This window comes from Colius striatus, chromosome 4 (genome assembly GCF_028858725.1).
Source record: "Colius striatus isolate bColStr4 chromosome 4, bColStr4.1.hap1, whole genome shotgun sequence".
Lineage (NCBI taxonomy): Eukaryota > Metazoa > Chordata > Aves > Coliiformes > Coliidae > Colius > Colius striatus.
The window spans coordinates 74,126,978-74,140,018 of record NC_084762.1 but is presented as its reverse complement, the minus strand read 5'-3'; positions in this window follow the sequence as shown (position 1 = coordinate 74,140,018).

Below are 13,041 nucleotides of genomic sequence, written 5' to 3'. Positions count from 1 at the left end.
ACCTCTACCCACCAAGAAGGAGGTGCTCATGACCCTTTCAATTCAGTAGTCCCCAACCATTTTGCTATGGAGTAGTGGAGAGTGATGTCATCTTGCAGGTCCCCTGCTGAGCTGCCATGCTAGCCGCCTGAGGGAATCGGAGGCAATTCCTTTGCTAGGAAGTGATGACACTAACAGGATGCACATCCACACACTGTGGCCATATGGCTTTTACGGGTGTCCCACCTCCATCATATTTTACAAACTTGTTGATCTCCATAAAACACTCATGGATAAAATGACCAGTCTAATGTTCACATACATTGCTCAGGTCTCCTGTAACTCCTTGCTCTTCTTCTAGAGCTTCCACAAAATCCTAATCCCAGCATGATGCTATGCATACTCTGTTACTCTGTGGTACATGGCTAGACTCCTACCATGTGCTTTAGCTTCGCCATGACTTTCTACAGCAACAAGACTGTGAGTATGCAGACAGCTGACTACATAAGGTGAGACTCTGAAAGGCAGACTAAAAGCCAGAAACTGCACCATAGCTCATCCTGATCTACAGTGGCCATGTTTGACCTGCAGTGACTGGCACAACTGCAGCAGGACTGTGCTTTCCACGTCATGTGTGGCCAGCATTGCACTCCTTCTGTCACCTGTCAAAGGTAAGAGCCCTGCAATGGGCTCCCTTCTCTCAAGTTTTGTCCACATCACCCTGCATCCTCTGCTTGCCAGCCTGGACCAGCTCCTCCTCACTTGGCTATGGGTCATCATCTCCTTCCTCATTGCTCCTAGTTTAAAACATTCCTCACTGATTTGACCAGCCTGTTGAGTGATCCTCAAAGTCCCTGATTCTAAAAGACTTTGTGGAAAACAAATTCATGTAGTCAATACCAGCTGTGCAATCACTTGTTGACCCAAAGATCTATCTGCTCCTCCTCAACATGCCTCTCAGCTCCTTTGTTACCAAGGACTGAGCAGTTCTGTAGCTGCAGATTTCTTCCTGGTGCTGGGATTCAGAGCTGCTCTTTTTTGATGAACCATGGGTAATGAAAAGCTTATACTATTTGTGATGGGGAACTTAGGTTTGGATTCCCCCACAGAAGGCACAGTCCTTCTGAAGGGGATTCATAAAAACCATGGAGCAGTGCAAGGAGATATCTTCTCCACTCTGGACTTTTCCCCTGAATTCTCTCCTGAGAGTGAGTCTCTCAGGCCTTTTTTTGAGAAAGTGAGCAGTAGCACTTTCAAAACAGTTCTATGGAAGAGGGAGCTGAGTGGCTGGAAAGCCAGGACTTGCCTCCAGCCTTCTGTGGAATATTTTGTTTTGTTTGGATTAACACAGCTTCAGAAATTCCTGCAGATTCATTTTACGGTATGTATTTCCTGCATTGCCTAGGCCATGCCACTTCTTTCAGTTAATTCTTAATAACACGACTGAACCCAATAACCTGATGTATAACTCTCTGCATCTTCAGAGCAGATAATGTTCAACCCTTCATGGTGCTTCAAGAAATGACTATAATAAATTGGCAGCCTTACTAATAGACAAAGCACAGAACACCCTGTGGCAGGGCAAGCTTCTGGTTTGCTGACATGGGCATGTTCAACATGGTTTGCTTCATCTAACTCTGACTCTCCTGAAGTATTGTGCACTCAGCCTCAGCCTTTAGATTTCTTTTCTATGCCCACAGCTGAGTGCTTGCCTTCATCCTAACCTGAATTAAGATAATAAGGACATAGAGTAAAAAAAGGGATAAACTAGCACATAGCAGAAACCCAGGTGGAGGTGTGTGCAAGTGGGCTGCCTCAGCAGCTGGTATGACAGTCTGACTGGGAAAAGGAACTCCTTTGAGACAGAAGAATTAGTTTGGTCTTCTTCAGGTAAAAGGCAAAATCACACTTGTCCTTTCTTGGCTCTGGAGCCATCTGTCTCTCTCCCGGTTCGTGTAAAAGAGGAGGCATGAGTCTCTTCTCTGTGTCTGCAGCACAGGAAGCTATCAGAGACAGTCCTTAGTGACAGTCCTTAGAGACAGTCCTTTCTGCCCAAAATCTTACAGAGATTTTGCCAATATATCCTATTTCTTAACCATAAAACAGAACAGAGTGTTCTTAGGGTAAAAAAAATAAATGCTAGGAAATACTCAGGCATCACTGTAAAGCATACAGAAAGTGAAATGGCATCTATCCTGGCACAGTAAAGAGAATGGCATCTGTCCTGGCGTAGTAAAGGGCTTCTTAAACACACAAGACCACAGTAAGGCATCTGTAGCATCACTCAACTTCCACCACAGATTAGCCCTATTTTATACACAGGTGACAGCCCCAAAGCTGCCCAAGTGGGTATAGTTTGATCTAGAAATCTGGGTTTGTTCCATTGCCACATTTTCCATTTATGCAATGACAAATCAAAATTAATGTTAAAGGAAGATTGACAAAAAGGACAGAGAGGGAAAAAAGGGAATGAAATAATGTTTTATCTTTTTTGATTTATAATGAACCTACTGCAGAAACATAGGCTACTGCAATGTCTTTGGACAGAGGACAGCTGGTGCCTGACTGAGCTGCAATCAATGGTTATCTCATCTGGGGAAAACAGGATCATTCAGAGCTCTTAAAGAGTTACTGACACTTTCTGAGCATGGGGACCGTGACAGCATCTGGCACTCCATTGATAGCTCTGCACTAGGACCAGTGCCCATACGAAAAGTAGGAGCTTTTCTGCATGATGTGTGACTCCCTTGGAGTGATGCTTAAAATAACTGCTCATAATCATTTCACTGTCTGAGATCTTTGTTGGTTTGGCTTGTTGATTTTTTTTTCATTGTTTTTTTTTTTTTTTAATGTGGAGATTCCTGTCTAAAAAAAAAGTCCAAATATACAATTTCCTTCTATTTTGGATTCCTTCTTGCCTTCTCTGTACTGGTTTTACCTTGCTTAAACTCTTCCCTGCCCTCACTGCAAGCACAATATGGTTTGGTCTCAGAGAATGTGTGGGAGCAGACTCCTCCATAGCTACTGCTGATTCACGATCCTGAATCATCTACCAAGGGTGCTGCTCCTTGGGCTGCAGGAGGGATGCAATGAGCACAGCTGCCTGTTCTTGGGTCTCCTTCCAGTGTGAGCTCCTGGGGCAGGCACAGCCCGAATGAGTGAATGAATGAGTGAGTGAGTGAGTGAGTGAGTGAGTGAGTGAGTGACATGGGCTGCTCAGGGGCCTGGGAAACTGTGGTAGTTCTCAGCAGCCTGGCTCCAAAAGGGCAGGCACATCCCTCTACCACCAGCAGCCTCCCACCAGCTCGCCTGCAAATGCAAATAGCTGGGATGTTACCAAACACATCCAAGAGAGCCAGACAACGAGGAGTCAAGCCTCCCACCCTGTGCTGCCTTTATGTTGCTTGAGGTCAATTATTATAAACTATCAATTTTTCAGGAATGCCATTAATTTAACTGCTGTGTAAACTGAGTTTCTGTTTCTCAGCAATTATAATGCACAAGATCTCAAGCAGTAGTAATTCCAGAGTTTTTGCCTTCTTTTTCTTTTTCTCTTCTTTTTTTTTTTTTTTCCCCTTACAGAGTTAACAGTTTCCAGCTGTGTATTCTTTGGATGTGTTTCCACACCAGCTTTTTCCATAATAGAGAGCAAGCCCATTTCCAGATCCCAGATGTGCTATTTATTTACTCTGAAGCATCTGGGCCCTGACGTGGTCTTGTCACTGCAACGTGGCAAACGTGAAAAATTGGAGTGGCAGCCAGTTAACGAGCTGTACTACACTGGCAACTGGTGAGAATAGTTGAAAGGAGAGAGGAAGGGGTGGAGGGGTGGAGTGGAAAATAAAAAGAGGCAAATTTCATATTTGGCTACATTCTGTTTTCTAAGGTTACAAATGACTAGTGGCATTCAAATTGGAAAATGGGGATTTCACTCTTTTGTAAACAAAATCATAAAGACACTGAAGCCCAACAGAAGTCAATGGAGGTGGCTGGGAGATGTTAAACACTCTCTCCCCAGGTAGATTCTCTGAAGAGCTTCAAGCTTAGGTGTGATGCTGCAGGTCTTCTGCAGGCTTATGTAACCTCAAAATGACCACAGACCCTAGAATAAAATGAGAAGGGTGTTTAAATTTGCCTCCGAACTTCACCACTGAGGAAAGGACCAGAAGGAGAAATTTTTAAGCCTGAGAAAAATATTCCTATTGCTGTCATGTTGTAACAACAAACCTCTGGTTTTGTTTTGAAATGTGGAATATGAGGGGTAAAACAAGCATGCTCTGAAATGAAAACTGTAAGACTGCAGTGCAATAGAATTACAGCAAGCTAAACTGTAGCACCTCAGTATGACTGGGGTCTTTGGCTTACATTTAGCACTGCCTTCAAGCCAAGAATCTGAAATTGCTTTAAGGGTTACCAAACTTTAAGTCTTTATGTGACCCAGGAGATTCTGTCTTTGAAGCAGGTGTCAGCATATGTTTTAAGAAATAGAGTCAGAGTTGCATGTGAAATGCAGAAGAGTCCAAAGGTTGTTGAACGTATCAAAGGAGAAACAATGTACTCTGTGAAAGCAATATTATCTAGTATGAGTTTGATCATGCAAATGTTTGATCACTCAGAAAGAGAAGAGTTTCTCAACTGCTGCAGATTGACTGCCCTGCATTCTGCCAACTAATTACGTTTTGGAACTAGTAGGATATATATTTTCCCCCTTATAAAACCGAATGTAGGAGATCAGGTAGGAGAGATGAAATAAACATTCTTTTAAGGAGACTTGCATGGAAACAGAAGGGATGAACGCAGGAAAAAAATTGTGGCTGCACTCTTTTCTCTAAGCTAATGATGTTCCTTTCTCCATATAGGAAGAAAGCAGTATGTGACCCATGTCACATGGCAAGAAGAAATATTTCCCAGATCTGTCTCTCTCTTCATGCCCATCACACTCTTTCAAGTGCATGTTAGTGAAGGAAGTGAAGGAAGTGAGATATATATATATATACACATATATGTCTATTTCTGTCTTTCCTACAATGCAGAGATCAATCTTCCTCAGGTCATTATCTTTCCTGTGCCCTGTTTACTGTTCATTTATGCAAGAAGATATTGAATGGAATTAAAAATTCCAGGAACTGAAATAATTTGATAAATAGCTGCTGAAAGATGATTAAAAGTTTCATAGGAAATTGTTTTAGATTTTTTTCAGTGGGATTATTCATCTTCAGATCTTGTTTTCACAAAACTTTTGGGTAGCAATTTTGGTATTAAAACATAAAACATTTACTGTGACTGAAAAGGTACACATAGGAGAGAAGGCATAAGGCAGAGACAGAAAACAAAGGATTGAGCCACTACTGGTCACAGAATCACAGTATCATTATGGTTGGAAAAGACCTTTAAGATTATCAAGTCCAACCACCTACCTCACACTGCCAGGCCCATCACTAAACTAAATCATATCCCTCAGCATCTCATCTACACATCTTTTGAGTACCTCCAGGGATGGTGACTCCACCAACCCCCTGGGCAGCCCTTTCCAATGCTTAATAACCCTCTGTGAAAAGTTCTTCCTTATGTCTAATCTAAACCTCCCTTGGCACAACTTGAGCCCATTTCCTCCTGTTGTATCATTCATTACTAGAGAAGAGATCGACCCTCACTTCACTACAACTTCCCTTCAGATAGACAGAGAGTGATTATACCTCCTCTCAGCCTCCTCTTCTCTAGGCTAAACATCCCCAGCTCCATCAGCCACTCTTCATAAGATTCACAGGAGGATTGAGCAGGGAGAAATGTAATGAAATTCAGAAAGGACAAGTGTAGAGTCTTGCGTATGGGAAAGTATCAGTACATGTACCATGTACCAGTACAGGTCGGAGAATGAACTGTTAGAGAGTAGTGTAGGGGAAAGGGACCTGGGGGTCCTGGTGGACAATAGGGTGCCATGACCTCGTGGCCAAGAAGGCCAATGACATCCTGGGGTATATTCGAAAGAGTATGAGCAGTAGGTCAAGAGAGGTTCTCCTCTCCTTCTGCTCTGCCCTCGTGAGACCGCATCTGGAATATTGTGTACAGTTCTGGGACTCTCAGTTCAAGAACGACAGGGGGCTGCTGCAGAACTCTCACAAAGATGATGGAGTGGAGCATCTCCCTTATGATGAAATGCTGAGGGAGTTGGGACTCTTTAGTTTGGAGAAGAGGAGACTGAGGGGTGATTTCATTAATGTTGACAAATACATAAAGAGTGGGTGTCTGGAGGATGGAGCCAGGCTGTTCTCAGTGATGTCCAATGACAGGACAAGGGGCAACAGGTACAAGCTGGAACATAAGAGGTTCCAATGAAACACAAGGAAAGACTTTTTCACTGTGAGGGTGATGGAGCACTGGAACAGGCTGCCGAGCTGAGTTGTGGAGTCTCCTTCTTTGGAGACATTCAAAACCCACCTGGACAAGTTCCTGTGTGACCTACTCTCAGTGGTCCTGCTCTGGCAGGGGGGTTGGACTAGATGATCTTTTGAGGTCCCTTCCAACCCTTAAAATTCTGTGATTCACCAGCTTCACTGCCCGTCTCTGGACACGCTCCCACACCTCAATGTCCTTGCAGTGAGGAGCTCAGAACGGAACAAACTATTTGAGGCACAGCCTCACTAGCACTGAGTACAGGGGGACAATCACTTCCTTGGCCCGGTTGGTCACATTTTTTCTGATACAAGCCAGGATGCCATTGGCCTTCTTGGACACCTGGGCATTCTACTGGCTCATATTAAGCAAGTTATCAATTAACACTCCCAGGTCTTTTTCCTTGGGGTAGCTTTCCAGTCACCCTGCTCTAAGCCTGTAGCGCTGCTTGGGGTTGTTGTGGTCCAAGTGCAGGACCTGAAACTTGACCTTGTTGAACTTCATGCGATTGACTCAGCCCATAAGTCCAGCCTGTCCAGGTTTTTCTGAAGAGCCTTCCTGCCCTCAAGCAGGTCTATGTTCCTGACCAGCTTGGTGTCATCAGAAAATTTATTGAGGGTGAACTCGATCCCCTTATCCATGTCATTGATAAAGATGTTAAACAAAACAGGCCCCAGCACTGAGCCCTGGGGAACACCACTGGTAACTGGCTGTCAACTGGATTTAACTTCATTGACTATGACTCTCTGGGCTTGGCCATCCAGTCAGTTTTTCACTCATTATAGAGTAGGTTCTCCAAGCCATGGGCAGTTAGTTTCTCCAGGAGGATGCTATGGGAGACTGTGTCAAAGGCCTTACTGAGGTCCAGAAAGACTACTTGACCAAACAGAACAGTAATACACAGGCAAATATTTCTGATCCTCCACATGTTTTTTCATTAAAAAAAAAAAATCATACAGAAGCATCATGAACTTTTTAAAAAGTGCCAATTCATGAGACATGAAGAAGCTAATCCAGATACTTCTGCTCAGCAGATCCAGAGACTGAGCAGAGCAGCTCCTGTTGCCCTGGTAACTTGCTCAATATCAAAGAAGTGTTACCTTCTCTAGTGAGCTGAGAGCCGGGGTGCTGTGATTATCTGGTGGCAAGGTGAAAAGAGTGGGTATGATAGAGGTAACAGAGATAACCATCTTTCTTATATCATTTCAAAGAAAACAAAGAAAGCATTTTCCTAGCCATGAGAAGTTTAAATCATGGAAGAGTGTGTAGTTCAAGTCTCAAGTTCAGGCTGACCTTTTCCAAGTTTTGCACTTTCCCCACCTTTATAATCACAAAATAGAAAGCTTGCAACCCATGCAATTTAAGCAGTAACACATGAGTGTCTTTTCATAATTACCTATGAGAAAATGGCATTTTCAGGCAGACAGTGGCTCTTACAGTGCTCCGGCACCAACTGGAAAAGGCTCATGTAGCCATCTTCCAGAGGCTTCCACTGCACCCATAATTCAAATGTGGTGTCATAGCTTCATGTTGCCACTACAGGCAGTGGCAATGACTTGCACTGTTTATACAGTAGCAAGATTAAAGCTCACTATCACATTAGTTTGCTTCCTGAATCAAATTACTGCAAAAATTAAACATGATTTTTCTCTTTTGTCAGAAAGCTTTAGGATGCTTTGCAGAACAGTTTATCAAATGGCCTGTTCAATTCCATGGGAAATGCAAGTATCACTTATGGAATTGCTATACATGGCCCTTTGCTGTTAACGGACATCAGCTATTTGAATGCCCTTTCACTCTGACATAGTTTGATGGTGGATTGACCAAATATTCTATGCAGTGAGTGTTTTTTATTGTGAACTGAATCCACTGTCTTTGTGATCCACCATAACTTTTGAAGCCTGCTTTCAAAACATAGGAGACAAAGGGTTTTGAGACAATAAAGAAGTACAGTGTTTCTGAGGCAGTGGGTTCTCTGTAGATCTCCCACACCATCTCCGGGTTTATCACGGTGCATGCTCTTCAGAAAATCACTCTGGTCATTGCTGCTTCCTTTTGGAAAGTGAGATGACAGAACTTTACCAAACAGCCAAATACACAGAAAATGTTCATCTGATTTAGAAATACACAAAAATGCCCTGCAGATTAGTATTCCTGCCATCATTCTGCTATAACCAAAAGAGTAATGTCTTATTGCATTAAACCATGAGTGCTTTGGCCCTGGGCTGGATTCAGCTTAGTGATGTAATGCTACAGGCATAAGCTATCATAAGATTCCCAACAGTGGCAAATCTGTCTGCAGGTGATTGTGTTTGAGCTTTTGCTGTGCTGGGTTAAATGTCTTCATAATTCCTGCTGTTTTAGGAACATATCCCTGAATACCCCTTGCTCACTGGGGGCCCATCGAATCACTGTCCTTTGAGGACAACCCCTTCCAACACCAGCAGGGAAAGGGGAGTGGCTTTAAAAGCTCCACAAGAACTTCAGCCAAGCCCAGGCTTCAAGGCAAGGCTGCCTCCTTTTTACAGACCCTTTGGGATGTCAGAATTACCTGTTCTGGTGGGAGAAATACCCTCAGGGAGCCACCGAGATGTGCATTTCCAGCATGGCAGGATGACCCAGTAGACCAGAGACTGCTCACAGGGTCTCTTGCAGCTTGTTTAGTGTCTAGTTACAAACCTATCTCAAGAAACTTGCCATTTCCTCTTGGGCAAGGAGAAGTACTTCGCTTAGTACTTGCAATAGACTCTTAATTTCCTTTTTATTGCCTGTCCCACAAATGTCTCATGCTCAGAAACACTCCTTCCCCGTCCTGAAGGCAAGTGTTTTGTGATGTTGGATTATTTTCTCCTTTCAATACTTATGTTGACGTTATATCTACATCCTCTCTCCTCCTTCCAGAAAGGAATTGGAGTCTTACAGGCCACGTGCACTTTTCCATTAATCGGTGGCCTTGTAGTTTAAGAAAATGATTAGGTAATACTAATTCTAGAATTTTAAGATACAGTAATCTTAAACAAACTCATTAATTTTGATAAATTAGGTTATTTCTCCTGAGCCAGAGTAGCTGCCACAATATACGTCATCTTCCTCTAAGGTCTTTATTTTTTTTTTCCAGAGTCTGTACACATTAGAACCCAGCCAGCTTGTTTTGCACATGGCATTGGGAGACACATTTACCCCTGGAGTAATTCCACTTAAGTAAAGCGAATTACAGGAAGCAGGAACTGGTTCCAATATGTTAGATGGTTAAAACATTGCTGATGTTCACAGATTGGCATTTCTAGATCCCAGAGTATCTGCATGGAAACGATAGTCCCAAGAGTATGTCTGGTCTCCATGCCTTTGGGGATCTTTTCCTGCTGCTCTGAGCTCCTTAGTGGAGAGGGGAATTGAGGAAAAGTTTGTCAATCCCTTGACAAAAAAAGCAGAGCAATACACTCGTCTAGCTTACACTAATAAAAGTGTTGGTCTCCACAAGCACCGATTATAGCTTCAGCTGGAGTGGAAAGAGAATAGTGAGTACAAAGAATCTCTATTGTAAATGAAGCGACTTGGTATATTCATCAGAGGCACACAGAGTTTATAGTAAAGGTCTGTTGGTTTTGCTACAATCAAGACATTCAAGGAAAGAAGTCTTAGAGATATAACATAGTCATATACTTATTTTTTTTTAATGAAAAACAATAAAAATTCTGAATTAACAAACTGGTAGAAGCATTTTCAACAGTTATCAGATCCAGACATTGATTACTTAAAATTCATCCTATTTGGTGATCTCGAGTCTAAATAATGATGTTACTATGCCAGCCCTGCCTCTGTTATTTAAGCAGGATATTTTTTCCCTGAATAAGAAATAAAGGACTGAATTCACAAGCAAGAGAGAAGCATTTTTAATATATTTGTAATTCAGTCTAAACCAATTCCTCTTTCACAGCTAAGGGAGCTTATATCATGTCTGTTGAAGATGAGAGTTTAGTGTAATGATACATCTGACAATTTATCTGAAGCAAAATGAAAGCTATATGGAAAAAGGTTCTCTCAGTGGAAAAGTAAAGTGAAAAATGTCAAATGAGAATCTTTTCTCTTCAAGAAATTAAGAGTTAATTCAAATGGGTGAAAAAAAAAAAATTGTATGGGCTTCTTTTCTTTTTTCCTCCTGAGCTGCAAATGCTCAATACTCTAAATGTTTAAAATCAAGCTATCATTTTCAACATTTTCCGTATAAAATCAAAATGTTTGCACCTGAATTAACAATTTCTAGCAAAAAAAAAAAAATATGTGGGATATTTTAATTAATTCTTACAAGAAATTCATCCAACTCAAGGTGGAAGCCATACTAGCTGCAAAGAAGGAACATTTTCATTTGTAAAACTGTAGGAGAATTTGGACTGGGCTTGCACGGGACACTCTTCTATAGCTATCCATGCCCTTTAATTATCAACATGTTCCCCAACACTAATTTTGCCCATGTCAACCAATGAGCACTTTCCTGGCCCCTGTCCAGTCATACTTCAGAGGATAGTGTGTGCCAAGACCACTGTCAGACTGAGGGGGCAGAGCTCCCTGGCTGCAGAGCCGCTGACTAGATTCAGACACTTCTGTTCATAGAAAAGCCTATGAGCCTGAGGACTGCAGGGAGAAAAGATGCTATCAGACACAATGGGATGTTGAAATCATACTAAACTGACCTGTAGGTTTCCTGGAGTAACACCATTTAAATGAGCTGATCAAGACATGCCCTTAAGCATCTAACGCATTTGCTTTTCTATGAGGAGAGTTTTTCCTGCTGATCTTCCGAAGAATGGGAATGCAGATGTGACACCAGCTATGAATTTGCCTTTCTGGATGTGGGATGATGGGCTGGTTCATAGCAGTGTGTGCACTGCCTGGACCCAGCATGCAGCTCTGGAGCACTTCTAGGACCTGTCTGTCCAACCTGACTGGGGGTAGGAACACAGGATATATGGTAGAAGTTGGGGGCACTGCTGGCTGCCCTGTCCACATAGTAATGACTTAAAAAATGAAATCTTCCTAAAAAATACTGGGCTGTAAGCTTTGGGTATTAGCAAATACATTCCAAATAGACTATAGATGTATCCTCCCTCCTTTTGTCCCTCCTAAGGGTGAGCCATGCCATGCATCTTATTTGGGTGAGATTTTGCCTTATTGCAGTGCTGGAGTCACTAAAGCAGCTTCTGACCCATGGAAAGAGCTGGGACAAAGCTGGGAGAGGAGCAAGAGAGAAGCCAAAGCAGTATGCAGCTGCTGGGAAAGTAGAGGATGGTCCATGTGATGGAGGAGATACGTGCAGCAAAAGTCAGTTCTACGTACAATTGCAAAACCATTTTGCCCTTGCTGCGAAGGAAGGAGTTAGAGCAATGGGTATGACATGAAGAGTGAGTCGCTCCCAAGGCTGGCTGGCTGTCTTCTTCATACATAGATCTTTAAGTCCTCCCATTACCTCCCACTAGAGCAGGTAAAAAACACATACTTCACAGTGATCTGAGCTTCTGACTTGAACTCCAGAGCAATCACCAACCATTTTGGGGTGGGTCAGCAGGCCATGTTGCATGGATGATTACATATCATTGGAAACTATGCATATCACCAAGGCAGTTTGCCAGAGCTGCTGTATGAGAAGTGATACAACACTTTTCATCTCTGACAGATAGTGCTGTACCGTGTTAGTGAGTTTTTTCCAGTGATGTTGTGAATCTTAGCCTAAAACAGAGGCTATTTGTGGAAATGAGCTCCAGAACAAAAAGCCAGTAGTAGATTCGATATTATACCAATATCAAGGCACACTGGTACTTTCAGATAACATAAAAGGAATTTTAAGCCATATTCTATGCCAAGGAGAGGCCTCAGCATATTGCTGCTCTTTGTCATGTTACAGTTTCTGCACTAAACCATGTGCATGGACAGGAAAAAATGCTTTGTAAGAACAGATAATAATGTTTTGTAGTTTATACAATCAAGTACTGCTTTTGGATTAAATCTCAAGGAGGTGCCGGGGAAGCTCTGCTGAAAGCATAGTTGCCTGACCTGGAGGCACACCACTTGAGATGCTGGACATAGTCATCTTCTGAACTTTTTCTGTGGGCTACCTTTTTAAAACGGGTTTGATATCTTATTCCTTACAGATTTAAAACTAAGAGAATCAAAGGAAATACAGATTTAGCAACAACAATAAAAGGGAAAGCAGGCACTATTTATCTGGACCAAGGCATTTGAAGGGGATATAATTCAACATAAGCAAAGGTAGTAAGACGTTGTGTGCTGTTATACGGTCCGTTAGTGGCTGTGCTGTACCTGTGAGCACCTGGCTCTCCCAAACTGCTGCTCTTCTGTTATTCACAGAGGTAGATAGCACAACACTCCTGACAGACTTCGTGCCTGAATTTCAAGTTCACTTTGTGGGACTTGTAAGACCCATTAGAATAAGCACCGCCCAACCTAGGAAGCCTGAAATGACAGATAACCATCAAGAGAGGAAAACAACTCCTTTTCAGGAACTATCCAGACTTGTTTAACTTCTGGGTTAATGCCCAGGCAAATCCAGGAGATGTCTGAAGTTTTCTGCCAAAAGCAACCCTCACAGACGTTGTCTCCCAAAGCACACCCTTGGGAAGAGACAGATACACTGAACTGTGTCCCATGACCCCA